This window comes from Nanorana parkeri, unplaced genomic scaffold (assembly GCF_000935625.1).
Source record: "Nanorana parkeri isolate BGI_ZX_2015 unplaced genomic scaffold, ASM93562v1 scaffold514, whole genome shotgun sequence".
In the NCBI taxonomy this organism is placed as follows: Eukaryota; Metazoa; Chordata; class Amphibia; order Anura; family Dicroglossidae; genus Nanorana; species Nanorana parkeri.
The window spans coordinates 952,309-974,801 of record NW_017306782.1 but is presented as its reverse complement, the minus strand read 5'-3'; positions in this window follow the sequence as shown (position 1 = coordinate 974,801).

Below are 22,493 nucleotides of genomic sequence, written 5' to 3'. Positions count from 1 at the left end.
TCATAACAATGTAAATAAACATTTTCTATTTGTTTTACATGTTCAAATGGTCTTGACAGGGATGCTGAATAAGTTCTGTATGCTAATTTTGTGAGAGTCCCCTTGATTGTAAGGGCAAGGATGTTTAGAGGAGCTAAAATATGACAATGTAAGAATGGAATAGAGGCAATCAGTAAGCCATAGGAAGAATTTTTCAGAAAGGAGTGGAATTGGCAGCTTGGAGAAGGCAGAGACTGTAATTTTCACTAGATACAATAACGTGTATCTAGTAGCTCTGTAAAGCCAAACATTGTTTTGGATAGTATGGAGGTGCCAAAACTCCTGTTAGATGTTTAAAATATATCTAAAGCCCTGAAGTTTTTATTTCCAGGTAGAGTAGGTATAGGTTAGAACTTTTACCAGGTGATTTTTTCTGCCAGTCTCACAGTGGGGAGATTTAATTTCCTGTTCTGGAGATGCAACAGGAATGGGAAGAAATTGCTCCAAAGTAAACAGAATCTTCTTCAAGAGTTGTTATAGAAGCAGGTGTCCTCCGTTTTCCCCCTCACCTCTTGGTGGTTAAGGTGTTTATATGCCAAAACATTTTTTTTACATTATGGATAAAATAGAAACTCTCTCAGGTTCTTTTTCCATCTGTTTACTTCCTGTGCCAGAGATCCAACAGTAAGTGAGTGGAAATCTCCCAAAAGAAACATGAATTCTCTTCTTATAGTGTTTTCACCAGTAAAGGAAGACGTACCCTCTCCTCTTGCTCTGGTGACAGCTCAAACATTTATGGATTTACCCCCCATTTTTTATCCTGATGACAGTGGTCACTAGGACAAGCAGAGAGAATACATCTTCCCTGTGGGGTCACAGACTGCATTAAGCGCTTGAGCCTCTCTACTTGTCCTCCTAAGCATTGTCACCTGGACAAAAATGGGCTAGGAAATGCAACATTTTGTAGATATCACCAGAGCAGGAGGTTAGAGGAAATGGGCATATTTTTCCAGTAACAGCTTAGAAGGAATTCCCCCTACTTGCATTCCGCTGTGTCTCTGGGACAGGAAGTATAAGGAAATATTGCAACAGGGCACAGTCAGCAAAAAAGAAGCCCAAAACAAACTGACAAGGCTTTTAACCATTCCCAAAGTTATCAAAGCTTAAAAATTGCTTTTTTTCCCCCTCTCCTTTTCTGTTTACCTCTCTCTCTTTAGTTTAACTTGAAAAATCAGGTTAAATGTGTTGTCACTAGTTCTGGCCATCTTTTTTTTGTCTATCTTAACCTCTTGCCGTCCGCCCGTAGTAAAAAAACGGACGGACGGCACTGCTGCATTGGCGGGTTGCCGTCTCCAGACGGCAATTTTTTTCTGCTCGCGCGCGCCCCCTAGCGCGGTCGCCGCTGCCGGGTTTCTTCTACACATGTTACATATCGCCGCATAACGGAATAAATGTCAGTCAAAGTACCGCAGCGCTGAATACTGGAAAATGGCCTGGATGGGGAGGGGGTTTAACACCGCGGATGTCAACTGGTTAAAGAAGATCTAAAGTGACAGCATACACTTTCATTGTATAACATCAGCATTATAGTAGCAATATAAATATTAGTTGCTTTTAACAATACAAGCCTAATTGAAAAATCTCCTTTCAACAACTTCCTGGACTCCCTGAATGTTTTTTTGCTTTGCCTCTGCTCATTCCTTCAGTTTACTATTGATTTTTGAGGACTACATACCCCATGGTTCCTTGCTGCCTGCAAGTAGTGAAGACGTCACATGTAGTGTGTTTCCTGTACTGACTGCTTATCCCAGATAGCACACTACCTGGGATGAGCAGTCACTGTGTCACTGCATTAAAGAAAGTAAATTTGCAGAATTCTTCAAAAGGTAAATTTTAAAACTCCAAGATACTTCAGATTAATAGGAATAAACAAGAAATTATTGAAATTCAATGTGGAAATGAATATCTGAGTTTAACATTTTGCATTAGATACACTTTAATATTTCTCTAGTGCACTTATTTACAGTTTTAGAAAAACTAAAAATTACAGCTTACAAAATGGGCAATGTACTCTATCATATAAATATACTATAAACCCAAGTCTGAAGTAAGATGCAAATGTATCAAAAAGGACTCAAAGGGCATCAACAATGACATTAAAAACACACTTGGGGGAATTTATCAAAATTGGAGCAGATTTGCATTGCAACCAATCAGCTTCTCTGTCTCATTTTCAAATCTTACCTGAGCAAACTGAAAAAAAGATTGGTTGCCACGGGCAACTGCTCCAGATTCTCTCTGCTCCAGTTTTGATAAATGCCCCCCACTCTGTCAGTATACATAATTAAACAATACATTGATTCTTTTCAGCAAATAATTTTAAATCTAGCAAAAAAATTCAGTTACAAATGAACAACCTAATTTTTAGTTGTACTGTAAAACCAACTGACCACAACATTTAACACATCCAGCATATAACTGTATAAAAGATATTACAAATGAGAACATTAGTGAAATCACTGGCTGTAACAGGGATGCAGAAGATGAAGTTTGCAGACCCATTAGATTAGGTATCTATCTATCTATCTATCTATCTATCTATCTATCTATCTATCTATCTATCTATCTATCTATCTATCTATCTATCTATCTATCCATCTGTCATGGTGCAGCCATAAAAATATAATATTTTTTATAATATTTTTTGGCTCCTGGTAGAAAATTATGAAAGTCAATTAATTTCTTTCACTGAATACAGTCTACAAGCTAATTAACAATTTACATAAGCTGGTTAGCTGCAAAGTGTCAATTAAAGCAAATAGTGGATTTGTGGTTCTTCCCCAGCAGGGGACCACAGAGCAGTGAATGTTTTGCTGGATTTTGCAGACAAAGTGTCTCCAGGCTGGGGTATCACGGAAATGTAAAAGGTGTCACCTCACCTTTGTGTTTTGCAATGTACAAAATGTCTAAAAAAAGGTTAAAATCTCATAATTCCTGTGCCATGCATCATATGATCATAAAACCTTCAGTAGTGGCACAAAGATGAGCTGACACTAAACATCAGGGTTTTATGATACAGCATGGAGTAGTTCTGGTAATTGGGTTTCTTTATGGTATTTCTGGTTCTGTTAGCCACAGATTGCAGGAGTTTGCATATAGCAGACCAATAGCTGGAACCAGAACCATAATACATAAGTGGAAACAGATAATAGGGTTCAAATGTGGTCAAATGAAAAATGACACCTGAGACCAGGTGCTAATATTTAGTCTCCAGCACTTTCCATCTGATTAGCTGTTCTCAGGGGGTGGAAACTGCTTTTGATCTTCACATTATAATAATGGAAATCTGAAACCAAAAAATGGTCACATTCAAGGGGTCCATTCACATCGGAGTGTGTACACGTTTTTCCATCCAACCCCAGAAGCAGGATTATTCGTAATTTCTGTCCCTTTTTATTTTGATACTGTTTGCTTGTATGTATGTTCAGTGGCAGAACTACCACCGGTGCAGGCGGTGCGGATGCACCAGGGCCTTGGGGCTCTAGGGGGCCCAGCGCCGGATCGGTACCCAGCGGCCAGCGGGCCCCCCATCTCTGCGCCGAGAGTGTCGGATCATCCGTTCATCCGACATAAAAAAATCTTGCACCAGGGCCCTTTGTTCCTTAGCTCCGCCACTGTGTATGTTTAATTTTGTAACATCTCATTTTGTAACTTCTATTTTTGTAACTTTTTGTAATTACCTTTTTATATGCACTGCCCATCTAGGAATATAAAATATAAAATTCATAAGCTGGTTTTTGATTGCTGTAAAGAACGCACAAATCTGAGGAGACTGTTATGTTGTATGTGTATAGTTAATTGTATCATCGGTGTCTGTTGTCTGTCACATACGTGTCTGTTGTATGTGTATAGTTAATTGTATCATCGGTGCCTAGAAGCTTGGTTATAAGTCATTGCCAGGCAGGGATCTGTGTGTCTGATGTCTGTGTGGGAAGTGGAAGAAGTGGGTACGCCAAGGTTCTAGCTGAGAGGATAGCTTGGGGAATCTTAGTGGGCGTGAGGAAACCACTTAGGCTGCACACAACTATTAGAGTATGCAAGATTTGCATCTGCCTGTGGTTGTGGCCAGCTTGAGTTGAGTCTCCCTCCAGTGGTGACCAGTAGTAGTGTAGGAGACTGTGAGTGGATGTACTAACTCGAGGTAATTGTGCCTGGTTTAGCTAACCTGTCACTGCTAGTGAGAGCACTGTGTGTGGTCTGCAAAGCCTGTGTGCCAGTCTTTTTTAGCGCAGAGTGTACAGACTAGGAGTGTCTGCGAAAAGGTTCACCACAAGCCTGTAAGTTGTGATTGGTGGCAGCTGACATTAGTTTATTTGTGTGTGCGTGTTGTGTTTTGCTGCCATACTGTCTTGTCTGCAGACTGGGAGGCACTCTGGGGGTTCTTGTTGACATTCAGCCAGCATGCTGGAAGATCTCCAAAGACCAGGGAAGAATGGTAATAGCCCATGCACCGTGCGGCCCTTCCCGCGTCCCCATACCCCCTTGGTACCCCTTCCCAGCCCGCCGTCCGTGACACGATGGGGGTGATTTACTAACCTAAACACATGCACGCACCAGGTGCGTGTGCATTTTTACACAGCAAAACGTATTTATCAACCAAACACGAGCAACATTTTTATGTATTTACGTATGCAACACAACGTAGAGCTAATTTACACAACATCACCTTGCAATTCATGCAGGGCTTTGCACAACACACCTGCTGGGTGTGTACACACTACAAAGGTGTCTAGATTCCACCAATAGATCATGCTGGGAGGGAACACACTACAGAGGTGTATACTTGTTCGTGGCGTGTTTATAAGGTTAGTAAATCAACCCCGATCTATCATCTATCTACTATTTTTATTTAAAATAGTAGGACATATATAAAAAGCTTAAATTAAAAAGGTTTTGCATTGCTAGACTTCAAAAAACATTTCTTTCTTTAGAGATAAATTAAATAGTGAAAATGGGAAAACAATATTTAGAAAAAAACTGCCCTGTACTACTCTAGAATGGTAACATTTTTCAGGGATATTTGAAAATGCAATGGGCAGAAAAGTGCGAAACATTTGGAAATTAATGATTATGAAATTAGTGTTATGAATATTGGATATGCTTTTTTTTACATACCTTGATGACTTGTGTGAAGCCAGTGAAAAAGAACATTTTATTTTCAAAAATATATTTAAAAAATCCATCTAATGATAAATGTGCCCCTAATTCAGATAGGTAGATGATCAGTTATTCTCCTTTATATTAAATTCCCCTCACCCTCTGTACAACAGATGCAATTTGTATTTTTACTAAACAGGAAGTTGAATGCAGTGGATGCATAAATGGGAAGAAAGAGGCAGAGCAGAAGTAACTGTCACTGATCATATCTGCATTCATTCTCCATTATCCTATTCAATGCTATAGCATTTGGTGGAATCAGGTGTTTTGACAAAACATGAAAGGTCAATAACAGTTTAGGTTTGTGACAGGAAACAGAGCAGAGATTACTTATAGAAAGTAACAGCCATGGTACACAATGATACTGGGCCATCTTCACAGAATAAGAAATTATTCTTCAAGAAGCTAGTGGCAGTTACACTTGAAACAGGGTACAATATTACTTTTTGTGAATTTATTGTCTCTTTAATCCACAGTATTAATATATATCTGAGTGTACTCTAACTGCACACTTTGCCCCTGTTAACAACTGTGAACTGAAAATTCTATCAACCATGGCAGTTGACTTTTTGGATTATTGTGGCTACTGTTTGTATTTCACTTTACTGATTTGTTTCTTCTTGTTTGTAATAAAAAAATTACTTTTTGTAGTGAGTGTTTTGCAGAGTATGTTTTAAAGAATCCACTGAAATGCACTTAAATGTTCACACATTATTGTTTGCTTTTATTACGTGCATAACAATTTTTTTTATTGGTAACCTTCTGGTATGAGTAAATGACATGCAAATGAACATATAAAGGCATAATGGAAGCCTTATTCACCCACAAATAATAACAAATAAAAAAAGTATAAAATGGCAGAGTGGATCCTATTATTTGCCCCTTGAATATTCAAGGTAATAGTGACCTGGTAAAACATGGTCCAAAGGTCCATTTACAGCTCATTATTCATTAAGGAAAGGGTCCAGCAACACCACTTTTTACAGTGTCCATCTAAAGTATAGTACTATCTCTTTGGAAGTACTATACTATAGAACAGCAGTCACTAAATGGGGAATGTAGTCCAGACACTAAATTTCTAGTGGTTACAATCTGGATCTGCACCTGGCAGATCCTCAATTCTTTTTGCATTACATACTTACATAGTTAGTCAGATTAAAAAAGACACAAGTCCATCAAGTTCAACCAATAGAGATAAGAGAGAAGAAAAACCTTAAACAGAATGCTATGCCCACAGTTACCCACTGTTGATCCGGAGGAAGGCAAAAAAAAAACCTATAAAGCATGGTTCCTTTTGCTCCAACAGGAGAAAAAATTCCTTCCTGATCCCATAAGGCAATTGGATATTCCTTGGATCAACAATTTCTGGTGCTTAATATATGAATAAGAACTCAATTACCTGATTGAAGTGTACCTACAAGCAAAACATTTCTTTTTTATTTTGCATGTAGTGGGGGGAAAGTTTAGAATCTCGGTCAGGTTTGTATTGCTGTCTGGTGCCTTACTGGATTCCCTTTCACTTTCTGTTCCCATGGCAATGTTGTCATCATACAGGCATTGCTGGAAACACAGACAGCAAAGATTAAAAAAAGCAGCCAGGGTTTCTAGCCTTCCCTACCTCTATTATATAAAAAAAAGTGTTTTAATTACTCTCTGTTTACGTGTTGGAAATTTATCATCACTGCTTCTCCTGGTTGGAACATTATACTCAGGATGAAAAGTAAGGGTAACTCTCCCTAATAGAGTCCCAGACAGCAGTAAAAATCTGACAGAGGTTCTAAGCTTTACCTACTCTATGACAAAATAAAATATAATACCATACGTTTTGGCTGGAGATACACTTTAAATATGCATGCATGTGTTACCACTGTGTAGCGGGCAAGCCATCCAAATTAGGGATTATATTTATATCTTCTGTCAAGATGCTACTCGCTTTAAGATCACTCTAAAGTGGCAGTATACAGGTCCACATTGCATGTTCAGAAAATGAGGGACTTGTTTTTAGAAAAACACTTTTCCTTGATCTCTAGTGCCTTTAACTCAAGAAAAGAATTAACATTAAAAATCGGTAAACTGAATCCAAGGGTGTAGCCATCTGCTTTCACTCCACGGTGCCTTTCCAACTCCTGCAGGTTGACCGAGACCCGAATGGAAGGTATCTCTTTCTGAAAGGGACCCTTTTCCATAAGACCTACACGTTCGTCAATGTATATCTGCCCAACCAATCTCCGTTGCCTGCTTTCCTCTCTGTTCTCCGCCGGTTGGAGATGTTTGCGGAAGGGTTTATTGTACTTGGCGGAGACCTTAATTTCTCCTTGGACCCCCGCTTGGACACCTCCTCTGGGAAATCCTCTGTGTCTCTTCCACAACTAAATCGCCTCAAGACCCTCCTGCACCGTCTGCAACTAGTGGACATATGGCGAATCCTAAACCCTGCAGCGCGGGATTACACATTCTATTCCTTCCCCCATCGCTCACATAGCCGCATAGACTACTTCCTGGTATCTCACCACCTCCTTTCTTGGGATCCACGGGCTACGATCGACTCCCAGGTGTGGTCGGATCATTATCCCGTCTCCCTGTCCCTCTCTCTTCCCGATCAGCCTCCCCGCTCCTTTACGTGGCGATTTAACGAAACGCTCCTACGTGACCCGACCACAGTAGATGCCATTAGGTCCACGGTCTCTACTTTCCTAGCCACTCATGCTACGGACGATACCGCTCCCCCAGTCAAATGGGAAGCCTTTAAATGCCTCCTCAGAGGTGTTCTCATTTCCCACGCCACTAGACTGAAAAAGGCACGCTCGGCGGAACTCACAACTTTATTGGGCGACATCCACGGGCTGGAATTACAACATAAGACCTCCCGTGACGCCTCCATATTATTGGCCCTGGAGCAGAAACGCTCGCACCTTCGATCCCTGCTGGATCTCAGCTTTCTTAAGTACAGGGAATCTTTGCGCAGATCCCTGTATGAACACGGGGACAAATGTGGACGGCTCCTGGCGCGCTCCGTCCGTACGCAAATTGCCCGCACGTATATCCCTAAAATACAAACGAAAGAGGCCCAGGTGGTTCACCATACTGATCAAATTGCGCACGCTTTTCAGGCGTATTATGCCGATCTATATAACCTGCCTGTGCAGGGACCATCTCCACCGTCCCCGGGCCACCCAGACGATGCGGCATCTTACTCTTTGCTCCAATTATCGTCCGATCTCCCTCATCAATGTGGATCTCAAATTGTATGCGAAAATCCTTGCGACTCGTCTTAGTCAATACATTCCATCCTTGATCCACTTGGATCAGGTAGGATTCGTCCCATTCCGCGAGGACAGGGACAATACTATCAAGTCACTGACACTTATGCGATATGATAAAGCCTCTGTTCCTGGATGACCCGCCTACACATGTTATCTCTCTCCTCTACTGTCAGTTGCTCCCGATGCGCTTTCAGGGACGTTTACCGTTCATAACCAGATGGGAGGAGGACTTAGGGGTTACCCTTATGGAGGAGGAGATTCGAACTGCCTGCATTACTACTCATAAGCTTACGGTGGCCTGCTCGGCTCAAGAAAAAGGCTATAAAATTTTAACCCGGTGGTACCGCAGCCCAACTCTCCTACATAGAATATTCCCTGACAGGCCCTCGCTATGTTGGCGATGCCTGGCCTTGGAAGGGACCCTCCTGCATATTTGGTGGGAATGCTGCTACCATTTTGGGACAAGGTCTTCCATGTTTATAACCAGGTCATGGGGACGAACCTAGCAGCCTCACCTAAGATAGCTCTCCTCTCTGTTCTACCTGGCTCCATAGCCTCCGTTAAGAAGGATCTACTCCGCTTCTTCCTGGCTGCGGCCCGGAACGTGATACCACGCCATTGGAATACGGTGGTCGCCCTGACCTTGCAGGAGTGGATTGCCGAAGTGGGTTTGATCATGCGCTTTAAAGAGCTGACGGCCTCTCTACATGAGCGTCAACCTCAATGCGTAAAATTGTGGACCCCTTGGATTTTATATATGGATTCAGCAGCATTTAGAGCCCTGTAATATGACCAGTGGCCCCCTGATGGACTATTGACTAGTGCATTGCATTTATTATGTCTTAGTACGTCACCCCAGGAGATGAATGCGCCATTGGGTCCGGCGGAAACCCCTCCTCTCCTCCCTCTTTGCCCTCCCCACTAGATGTCTTTCCCTAAATGTTTCCCGCCCCGACTTGCCTCTCTATCTGGCAAGCACCCCCCCACCAAAATGTTTTGTCCCCTTCGTCCTGTGATTTTTATGTGCTTTGTTCCTTGTCCTCTTTCCTTAATGTTGTCTGGTTGGATGGGAGACAATGCGATCAAGCTACCCAGTCTTAAAGGTCTCCTGACTGAGACATACATAGCTGTTACTGAAATATGACACCTAACATACAATACTTGATTCAATCTGTGTATCCCCGTGTTCTAGGAGCTGAATGTATCTATATACATGCATATGCCTATCTCTCACGATGGAGCGTATTTACGTGACTCTGTATTACATTGATCTCCATGTTTACATGTCTTTCATGTTAATTGCATTTGATTTAGTACTAAAGAAGCCATTTTTATACTGACCTGTGTTTTCCACAAATACCCAATCAATTTAATAGAAAGTTGAACACTAGAAAAATTATTTTAAAGCTTTTTGAATTTTTTAACAAAGACCAGTGATTTCCATTACTAAAAATTAGCATTTTAGTAAGCAGAAGAGAAAGGAAGACAAGCAGAATGGAAGCTGTTAAATTAATGTGACTTAGATAATTAAACTTAGAAAGAAAGCTGGCAAAAGCAAAAAAAAATGCATTGAGTAAACAGTCAAAACAAAAATAAAGAAGAAAAGTCAGTCACAGAGTGACAGGACAACAATATTAACAAAAAAAAAGAGAGAAAGAGAATTACAAGCAAAAGCTGCTCTTTTGTAACAGTGGGACTGTGCCCTGTAAGCCCTCTTAAGCCCGAGGATAAAAATTTACTGTAATAGTTTTGATTGCAATGTTTCTTCTATTCCTTGTGGTTTTATTTCCCTCAGTTTGTATATCAGTCTATTATTTAATCTGATCAGAGCTGATATAAAATATATTTGGCCCTAATTTACAAAAATAACTAGACAAATAAATTACAGCTGTAATCCATAGAACACAATTAGATTTTGGAAATGGTTTGCAAGTTAGAAAATACAGGCTGACACCTAATTGATGACTTAATGGCACTACTTTTTATACTTAATTTACCATACATCACTCTAGTGGTTTTCTGTAAGACTGTTACATGCTGTTGTCTTGTTTAGGTGTGATTGAATAGGATCATATTTAGGTACCTGTACTTGAGTGATTTTAATTGTTCTATTGTTCTCCATTGACTTACCTAACTAAGAAATCACTCTAATCAATTAATAGTAGTCTGTATTTTGCAGTCTTTTATGTTCACATTGTCATATGACTCTATTGGAATTGTTTAGATTGTACAACAATGAATTCCCCAGTATAGATCTTTGGATTTTACTTCTTTTTAACAAATGCTTGAAACTGTAGGATTTGGCCATGTTGAATAATAGACTAGGCTAGCCTTTTTAAACATTGTTTTTTTTTTTAAAGAAACCCCTTAAATAGCTTTCAGTTATCAGGGAATTCCTGCTAAAAATTATTTTATCTACAGCCCCTGGAACATTAACATGATCAGTAAGATGTTGATAAAATAATAAACCAAAAATAAAGAATGTGACATACTAAAAGTATTTGAAATCCAGTGGCTGCTCATTTTTTAGCACTCCCATACTCTATAAGACAATGTTATTTTCAGTTACAATCATAAAATGGAATGATTTGTAAGAAGAAAAAAAAGACAGGGGGGGGGGGAAATTTATTAATGCATTTGCAAGAAATTATTTTGATGCAAACACCAAAATGCCATGTTAACTAACTGCAAAGTTTTATCTCTGTTTTGCAAAGTGTTCTTGGAAATATTCATTTTTGCAGGTCACTGCTCATGTTTTGCTGCGTTTCACATAATTTCTTAACTGCACAGTATTCCCTCAAGTCAGTTAAACACTTCAGGGGTATTCAGCTGTCATCCAGGAGGTTCCCTGCAAGCTTGCGACAGTTTAGAGACTGGCACAGTTTTCTGACAATTTTGAGATAATTCTCCTTATTAATGCATTTAAGCATGAAACAAACTAGGATAATAAACCCATCACTGTATGCACTAGAATTCAGGGATGCAGCAGTTTAAAAGATGCTCATAATGCAACCAAATTGATAAATTCCCCCATCAAATATTGTAGTGCCCACTTACATTGGTGATCAGTGGAGAAATATTCCTTACATTGATGGTCAGTGGAAAAGTGTCCCCTAACTTTGTGATCATGGTAGTTCTGTCTTACATCCATGGTCAATTGTAAAGGGTTATCTGACAATGATATCCACTGGGAGAGGTGGCCCCTTGGATTGGTGCTGCAAAGATAAATACCCCCTTACATTGGTGGTCAGTGATAGAATGACCCTCTTGAACTAGTGGCAAGTAGATATAATGCCATGTTGCATTGGCAGTCACTTGGAAGAATGCCTATAACATTGTTGATCAGTTTAATTCTTAATAGACTTAATCAGCAGTGGATGGAAAAGCATGTCCTGGCCCCATGACACTCAGTTCCCAAATTGCTATGACATGGATGGGGTGGTTCGCAAAAACACAATTATGATAGTAATATGTACACTACTCTGTCTACTGGAATTGCTGTTTTTAACTCGGTAAAACCAACGCAATTAAAAAACCCAACAAGAGGCAAGTTCAGTACACACATTACTGCATACAATAGTTGAACTTGGAGGGGAACAAGCAGTCTTCTGGCAGGTAGATTAGGGTCAGCAGAAAGTTACAACACATCAGGTATAAATAAACACAAAGGTCCCCTGTGTCTAAAACTTAAACTTCTCTTTACCCATAGAAACCAAGCAGATCCAAAACCTGTGATATCCATCACAATAACATCCAGTGCAGGCTTTAATTTGATTGTTTGAAGCAGTACAGATCATCTTTGTTCCAAACAATGGAAAATTAGAATTATAGTAGGTTTTTTTATATTTGCATTTAAAATGTATATGTAAAATGGATTTATACATCTGTATTATTCATCTAACTATGGATCATCTACATATACTCATACATGATTCACATTTCTGCCTCCTAGGTTCCTAATATAGGAATCTTTTCTTTAAAACTTGATGATTCACAACTAATCTCCCACATAACATTTCTATACAGTACTGTTGGTGCGTGTCATTTACTATAAGAAGTAGAATATATACTGTATCTGTAGCTTAGAAATGACAATAGAAAAATTAAGCACTGAATTGAAAATGTTTTCTAATGTGTGTATTTATGTCAAATTTAAGTATGTGATATATACCAAATATATTATTTGTCTTACAGAAATTAAACTGGAATTGGAGTGGAATCTGCTTGGTATTTTTCAATCTAATCATTAAAGATTACAGTTGGCCTAGAATGGCAGTGCTTGTCAGTTCATTTACAGCTGAAGATTGCATCAAAATGAGGGTGTCTTTGCCAAGCTACTTGTCAAGTGCTGCAGAACAGACGGAGCTCTTTGTCTCTGAGGCCCTCAAGAATGGAGCTGTGTGCAAATGTACCACAGTGTAGAAAGCTGGAAATGGAAGTAGGAGTTTTTGGAGACAGAAACGACATTGAGTGGGTGGAGATAAGGGAGCATTCATTAAAACTTTGCAACCTGCTGCCATGCCTTGGTTATTTCCTATAACTACTTTACTCTATGGAGATGGTAAAAAATACTGATAATTACTACTGTGAAATTTAAAGCTGAACTCCAGGCAAACAGCTACATAAACACATAACATACAGTACATATAATGGAACTGCTTTACCTGCCAAAGGATTTGTAAATTTGGCCAGACAGTCCTGAGATTTACACACCCCTGCCCAAAAGCAAAGCTAAACTGGCAAACTGAGTTAAACTTCTGTAGTTAAAATTACCCTGGCATAACAGGGTCAATTTTACTCAAAGAACATCCTATAAAAGAAGAGGAAACACGTATTTTTGTTACTAAGTTTTGTTTCAATAAAATTTGACTTGAATACTAAAAAAAAGAAAAGAAGAGGGAACATACTTACCAATGGGCCAATGTCCTTCTCTGGGTTATAGACCACAGTACAGCAACAACAAACTGCAGATCCATTCAACAAGCAATTTCCAGCTAAAAAAAAGATACAAAATATTAACTTGCAATATTTCTTTTGTTCCCACCCAAATAAATTGTTAAAAACCATTATACCTAAATTATATTCAAAGTTGTTTATAGAACATTTAGGTATAAGATCTGTACGTTTAATATTTTTTGACATACCAGTGACTGTTAAATTTTTTTAGGATGTATAGGGAGTGAGGATTTCACTTTGTGTGAGCTGAACCTAAAACATGATTCCAGCAAATCTGGCAGTGCATTATTGTACAAAGGATACAGATGGCTTTTCACTGTAACCTATCATTCTCAGTGACATCTACTCACCTACAGTCACTCTTAAGGTGTCCATATATTGGCAGTTCAGAAATGGACGGATTGGATATATATCACACAATGCAACTTTTTTGTCACATGAACCATCCTGGCTTTTCAATAAAAGAATGCTACATTTTTGTATTTTGAAGTTAAATGTAAATGGAGAGCCTCTATTATAACAAGCATTTAGAGTCTATTGTTTCCTTTTCTTCAGATGTAAAAACTTGTATTAAAGAGTTTAATGATAATTTGTATTCATAACTGTGCTGTGTTCTGTTTAATGCAAGCTTTTTTTTCCACGCAAGTAAATCAACCCAAATGGCTCTCTCTCTCTCTGGAGTCTTTAGGGTTGATTTGCTGGAGGCAAATAGGCTATTCACTTTCCAAAAATCTGCAATCATGTGCAATCAGATATACTTTTTATGCACATGATTTGGTATTTTCTTTTGCAAAGTGAATTTTCACCACGTTTGCAAAGCTGGAGGAAAAGTCTCTGCAAAGTTCTTCTTTCCTTGCAAAGGGAGCAGCCTGTTTGCTTTTAATAATTCAACCCCTTTACTTCTTTTAATACAAAAAAGTATCTTGCTCACTTGAGCTACCTCACCTTGGCATTACATTCTGTTCATTCTATGTTCTACCAGAATACTCAGATCCTTCTCCATCACTGACTCCCCTAGTTGTACACTATTTTGACTGTATGATGTATGCATGTATTTACCCCCAAGTACTTACTGTTGCATTTATCAATGTTAAACTTCACTTTTCAAACAGTGCAGCCCAATCAAACAGTGCATCCAAGTCCCTTTGTAATTTAAAGACATCATGTAAGACTTGATTCCACTACACAGATTGGTGTAATCTGCAAATGCATAAATGGTACTTTTAATCCCAAACAATTCTTCATATATAAATAGGTTAAAAAGTCCCAACACTAAACTATGGAAAATGCCACTAGCAACCTTACAGCAAACAATTCGGAGCATAAATCATTAGTCTCTACTATTTGAATATGGTCAGTAAGCCAGTTTTCTAACTTTATTCAGAATGAATTGTATATCATACATTATAAGCAGACAGACCTGGCATTCAGAGAATTCAGAGACAGACCTGGCATTTTTAAACAATTTTTATTGTCAGACAGGAAGAAAAGGAAAAACATTACATAACATATACAGCCGTACCATACAATGCAAAATATGCATAGCATTAACAATTTCGACGGTACATCTGCTGTATCAATAAAACCTCGACCCATCCTTTTTTTTCTAAACACAATAGCATATTTCCTACCAGTTTAATTAGTGTCATATCTCAACTCTCTTCGTAAACCGTTCACCTAAAGGTCGTTTGTCTACCCACCTTTGTTAAGTAATCCCAGCTCTTTAGGCCCCCAATATAAATACAAAGTCGTCCAGCCATGCATTGTAGGATCAGTGGTATCTTAGTATCAATGTGATATTTGTATGCCAAACTATTTAAGGGTCTAATCCTCGCAGTTGATGCATCCTTTGGCATGGTGATTGTCATGAGCTACCCCCTAACTTGGCCTGTAGTGTGTATGTTGAGTATTGAAAGGGGGACAAGAATGACTCCCTCTCTTGAGCAGTAAATACCTTGTCGATAAAGGACATCCATCTACGAAGAAAGAGAGTCACCCTGTTCTCCTCCTCCCTTTGGGTCTCCGCATCCAATTTTTCCAGATGAAGTAGATCTAGGAGATTATGTCGTAAACCCTGTACGGTGGGAGGGTGTGGGGAAAGCCACTCTTTCATTATACATCGTTTGGCTGCTAGGGAGGCTATGTTTGTCTACTGCCTGTGATTCTTGCTCAACACAAGTGATATTATGAATAACGGTCTTGTTATAACCTGGCTTAATTCCTTAAGTACCTTGGGGTGAAGGTTATCTGGTCCAACTGCTTTATTTGCATTGAGCATTTTAAGTCTATGTTCTATTCCGCTTTCCGTCAACCATTGTGGTATATTATCGGTTGAACTATGTGTTTTATCACGTACATCGAACCCGTTTCCCTCCTGAGTGTATACTGAGGAGAAAAAATTGTTCAGGCCCTCTCCTTGTCACCAATGTAAATGTGCTACCTGCACATTTACATTGGTTGCTAGAATGCTAGCAGCTGGGCCACATGGCAGGCAGGGGATCCATAACATGCGAATCCTGTGAGGCTACCAGTACCTTAGCAACCAATACAGCCCCACAGCATCATAGGTTGTTATGGTGTGCCTCTCTGTGATCTAGCAAGCAATGCGTTGTGCAGCTCAGTCACCAGTCAGCCAATGATGGTGTGTAGACCACACAGCATCGTTAGTTGCTAAGACACAGATGGAGGTTTGGCTGGTAGGTGCACTAGCCAAATCGTTTGCCTATTCAGCAAACTGTGAACAGCTTGGGTTTGGGATGAAATTATTGTTGACTCAAACCAGACGCTCATCCCTTGCCCGAATGCCTCCTTAAAAGCAACCGGTCACCTGCACTGTGCTATCACATAGGGGTCTCATCAACCCCCCTGTGAAAGCAATGAGGTTAAAATAAAAGAAGTTTTAAAAAATGAAAGTTGAATAAAAATATATTAAAGAATGCCCCCCAAAATTGTAAAACCCCAGCGTACACGCACAAAAGAATGTGAAAGTGACATCAGGTGTGCACATAGATAAAAACTATGATTGTGCTATATATATTAGGTATTCCTGCACATGCCAGAGTTAAAGCAATAATTCTTAGGCCCTCGTTCACTATTAACTAAATGAAATGCTTTTAAAGCATCACATATGGACAATTTTGGGTACCTTAGTTTTTTGCCATTTCACGAGCATGCACAATTTTGAAGGCTTGACATATTTGGTACCTATTTACTCAAGGTAACCTCATATTTTTTATTATTTATTATTACAGCAGCACAGTGGCATAGTGGGTAGTGCTTATGCCTTGAAGCACTGGTGGTCCCTGGTTTGAATCCTGGCCAGTTCACTCTCTGCAAGGAGCTGGCATGTCCTCCCTGTGCTTGCATGGGTTTCCTCCAGATGCCCTGTTTTCCTCCCATACTAGTAGGTTACTTGGCCCTTGTATGCATGTGAGATAGGGACCTTAGATTGTAACCTTCTTGAGGGCAGGGACAGATGTAAAGCACTGTGTAAAACTATATCAATACCTGTAATAAAAAGTAGGTGTTAAATTTTGTTTCTGTGCACAACATTTATTTGGGTGTATTTTTTACTCAAAATATAGATGGAATAAACAGTAACACAATTATCTTGTAATATGAAAAATTGCAACTGCCATAATTTTCCTCAACAGGGTCTCTGCCTTTTTAAATAGCATGTTTTGGGGTTTAAAGTAATCTTTAGGTCTGAAATGTACATTAAACATTTGTGAAAAAAAATAAAAAAATGGTTTTGGCAGAAAAAATAGCTAAATGTTGGTGGCAAAGTCAGCACTGTACGTGAACTACTGTTTTCTTGGAATGCTACTTTGTGAGTCTATGTACTCTTGAGGCAGTACAAAAAGCACCTGTGGATCTTGCCAGAAGGGCAACGTTCTTGTCACTTCCTGTGAATCCTGTGAGCTGAAAAGTCAGCGAAAAACAATGTTATCTTTCTTGTGTAAATTGCTAATCTCATCAACTACTACGTATTGCAGATAAGTGAAGTCCAGAAAACCATAGCTGTCTCTGTAGATACAATGGAGGAGAGTGTGGCCATGAATGTACATTGTGTGCTATTTTTAGAATTATCAGGTGAAATAAAAAGCCTGAAAGACGACAAGTAAATGCAGCTACCACACCTAAGGACTGGTAGGCTGTAATATATTACATTTTGTATTTATATACTCTATTAGTGTTTCTTCTTTTCTATACATATGCTCTATGGCTCTTTAATGAAGGGATGTGCTGTCCTGATACTAATAGAAGAACTTAGTCTATGTCTAAAACAGAGGGTTTCAGATACTGGAGTACTTCTTACTTGCTTATTACCAACCCATCCAATGTATACAAACTAGGTAGTTGTGTTATTTGGCTATATTTATTGATGTCAACTGCTCGATGTTCTTTCAAGCATATGTAACCTACTAATCAATGAAATGTTATATGAGCTTTATCATGTCAATGTAACTTCTAAAGTCATTTTTAATATTCCAAATCTGCAGCTCTCTTTAAAGATATACCTGGTAATCCTGCCATTTAATTAGGGCGCTTCCTGTCATAGGGTGACAACATTCTGTTTGTGCTCCAAGATGGAGACTCTCATAGTTTAGAGTTAGGACCGCACTATAAGAGGTGCCTTGGCGCGGCAGTGCGGCTTACACATCCTTTGCAGAAGACGTGTATCCAAACCTCTGTCATTGTCCTTAGTGGTGAGACAAGTTGTTTTACATGCTGGTTTGTGAGTGTGCCATGATGCCTTTCTACTGTACCAACATTCTGTTCCTGTCCCCCAGTAGTTCTCCTGCATTTTCACCCTGTCACATACACTTCAGTTCCAGTGGAGACTATAGGCTTCTACGCAGACACACATTGCTAATGCATGGTCCACTGTCAAATCAGAAAATCTACCCTAAGAAATAACATGCAGCTGCCACTAGAGCACATGCATGGAGTCAGGAAGTGTCTGCATACAGGATACAAAAGACAAGCGGCAAAAAGATGCCACAAAAAGAAAAAAAAGCAATTGTTTATGATGCACAGAGCTTTTGCAAACGAAATGTTATCTGGTTAGGGTTTACATCTACTTTAAATTGGTCCCAGAGTGTGTAAATGTTCACACAGTCTTAACAGTGTGGGTGTTTGTGTGACTTTGGTAGAAATATCAGATTTCATGCTTCAATAAAGCATAGACTGATGTGAAAAATGAAATGTGTTTTTTTCAAGAACTGCATAATATGATGGTAATATATAAAATATGCATGATAAATAAATTAACCAACCTGAATACTCAATTTTAATTGCTTATAAGCGAAGGTACAGCAATAGTGAAAAGGGTTCCTTTTTAGGGAATTTATATATTGAATATATGTTCTGTCTTGTTTTTATTATATTCAGACTTTAAAAAGAAGTTTTTTTTTACTGTATCTTTCTATCTTTTACTGTATCTACCATATTTTACTGTATTAAGCAGCCTATCCTTAACTGATTTTCCTAAAAAAATCCAGTTTAAAAAGCTCAATACCTGAGCTTAAATTTTAACACACAACTGAGGGGCACAGAAACGGAATCACCCCTTTTACCAGCCTGCGCTGCATGGCTTAATACATCTTTTCAATTAAAGAGAGAGAGTCTGAAAGAAGAACACAGTAACTTCGGTGCTCCATCTTTGGAAAACACACAGGGGGAATTTATCACAGCAATTGCGAGTGTTTGAACTTGCATATGGTTGCATGGGATATATTTGCACCAGATTTATGTTGCTAGTGTAATGTTGTTCATAAAAGAGATTAAATAGACTCCAGGACAGAAGACTTGTAACTCCAGGCAAAAAGCTCAACTGTTGCTTCTTGAATAAGTGGTTATGGGGACTTCTTAAGTAGCGATTGTTTTGTTAGGTGATGCTCCAATTTCAGACAGCCACAGGACAAGCGCAGATTTAAACAGTTGCGAACTCTCACAAACAATGCACAATCGGAAAAATTGTGCAAGCTCTGATCAAAACAGATGCACATGTTAAAAGAAGTGGCTTATAAGTGACGTAGTTGGGCTTACTTTACTTAAAAGAGAACTATGGGGTAACCTTTTTATCCCATAGTTCTCTTTAAGGTCACAGGAGGACATCTAACGCCCTCCCATGACCCAAAACTCACTATATTGCCCGCTATATGCTGAGAGCGCCGCAGCCAGTTCAGATCCCAACAATTTTTTCGAGATCCACCTTGGTGGCTGATTGACAGCAGTCTCTACCTATCTAGAGGCATAGCCAGCTGTGCCTGCCCCCTCCCCCATCTGTCCCTCGACTGGCAGTCCCCGCTCTCTGCAGGGAGATGATCGGGAAGTGATCAAGTGGCGGTATGTTTCTGCTCACTTCCTGATCAATAGAGCTGTGATAGTTTCAGTGTCACAGGTCAGCTCTAACTATGGGGATGAGTGTAATTCATTCACCCCATAGTTCTCCTTTAAGGAGTTGTGTGAATATTCACTTTAGCTATTAATCTGAAAAGCAAACTCCTGTTTACTTATTTCATCTGCACATGACTGGATAATTGAAGTGTACATTCATACAATTTATTGCGTAAAAATTCTCAACTCCTTTCAATAAATCCTCCTCAAAACATCAGTTTGCAAAATTAATAAACTTTAAAGGCAAAGTATAGCTCTGAATAATCAATTCTTTTGGTTTCTTTAGGTGTATAATTTTGTAAACTGTTGTATCTTTTTTTTACTATGTGTACAATTGAATACATTGTTAAGGGTTTCCAGAGCATTATGGGTTCGTTAAAGCAGTGGTCCCCTTTTTAGGGCAAAGATTCCAAATTAGCTTTAAAATGTAAAGGGACCCTATATACATAGTAATCAAATATTTAAAAGGAAAAAGGAAATAGCCATCCAGATTTCAATTTATGTTCAGTAGATGCTTAATGTGGGCCTATATTTCAGTATTTAGAACTACAGGATAAAACATTTTTTTTAAATGCCTTAGAGTCCCCTTAAGGCAAATTTTGGGATTGGCAGTGTAGCATAATCTTGATTTATACAGTAAGTACACAAAGATAACTGCTACTCCTTAACCACTTAAAGACCAGGTGTTACACCCCCTTCCTGGCCAGGCCATTTTTCAGTGTTCAGCGCTGCGGTACTTTAACTCACATTTATTCCGTCATGCAACGCTGTACTGAAACAAATTTTATACCATTTTTTTGGGGACAGGTAGAGCTTTCTTTTGGTGGTATTTAATCACCACTGGGATTTTTATTTTTTACTATATAACAAAAAAAGTACCCTAAATTTTGTTAAAAAAACTGTTTCCCTATGAAATGTTATGAAACATTTATTATCACCCTAATTTTTTTATAAAATATAAAAGACGGGGTCACGTCGGGTAAATAGAAACCAAACATGTCAAGCTTTAGAATTGCGCACGCCCGCGAAATCGCAGAAAACAACCACACCCAAAATTGGCCATAGGCGACGCTTTAAAAGCTTTTACCGCTCATCAGTTTAGTGTTATCAGTAAATAATGGTCCTAAAATGATTGCTCTCACTCCGACGTTTGCGGCGATATGTAACATGTGCGGCACAATAGGCGGAATCATCGTTTTCGCACGTAGGCGCACCTGGCGCATGTTTGCGTGTGTATGTGGGGGGGGGGACTTTTAAAAAAAAGTGTTATTTAAAAAAATAAATATTTGTGACTATTTTATTTATTTTTTTATGCTTTAATTTTTTTCTTTTTCTTTTTCTACACTTAACTTTATTACTATCAAATAGGGGGCTAAGAAATCCCTTATGTGATAGCCAACTTACATGACAGGTCGTCTTTATGGAGACATCAGGGGTCTCTAAGACCCCTAATGTCACCTAGGGACCCCCAGAGAAGCTGATGAAGCAGAGATCGGCTTCACCAGCTTCTCTCCGGTGTTCTGTACCGGAGAGTGACACTAAATGCAGGAAGTGATGTAATATACTCGGGACCGGCAAAACCGGCGTCGGTGGAGGTACAGAGCTCCTGCAAGCGATCGGGCATCCCTAGAGACGCCCGATCACTTGAATGTAAACAGCCATCGCTGGCAGTTTACATGCTGACAGTTTCCCCCGCTCGTGTGCATGCTGAGCGCCGCATATGAGTGGGGGCAGGACATCTTAAGACACCCTCCCGCTCCTACAAGACTTCCGTCTGGCCATGGATGGCAGGTGGTTAAACATCCCTATTTATTCTTTTACAAACTCCCTACTGTATATGTACCTTTTCCTCTCTGAAATTTCTCACTTCCTAATCTCCCAGTTTATTTCCTCCCTGGACTTTTCAAAAGTGTGTATCCAAGAGGCCTCTCCTGCAGTGTCCTGATTATCAAATCAGGATGCTCAGGAGTGAATTCTACACTCCAACCCATCCAATAGTAAAGTGGAATAGTGGGATATACTCTCCTGAGGAATGGACACTTGCATAATAAGCCTAATATAAGTTCCAACAGTAGAAAAGAGAGAGGGGATGGTAAACAAATAAATGCTTTCATCTGTTCAGAATCATGATGATGAGAACAAGGCTGATAAATAAGGCTTGGGGCCCTTTGACATTATGGGCCCAGAAACTACTTTTTTTTTTTTAAGATTAAACGTTTATTACATTTTTTTTGTAGGTTGTGCAAGCGGGATTTAATGGAATTAATGGCAGAGAAAGAAATATGGGATTTGTTGGATGAGGTGTCTAGGGATGGGTCGAAAGTAAAGTTAAAGTCTCCCCCCACTATCAAGAAACCAGATGTTCGATGCGGCCGTTTTGGAAGCCTTCTGCTGCGTGCCGGTTCTCCGGGGAGTATTGCGACCCATCGGTGAAGAGTGCAGGCGAGTGTGATCGGTTCTGGCTGTATGTTAATCAGCGCACCACGCCCCCCAGAAACTACTTTTGTTACTCCTGGTATGCTTTCTATAATTTTTTTAATGTGTGTTTTTCTGTTTGCATGATGGATAACAATAAAAACCATATAAATCTAGTGGTTTGAAACAACCACATATTTTACTATGTTTTTATTAAACTATATGTGACGAATAAAGTACAGTGCTATAGTTTAAATTTCA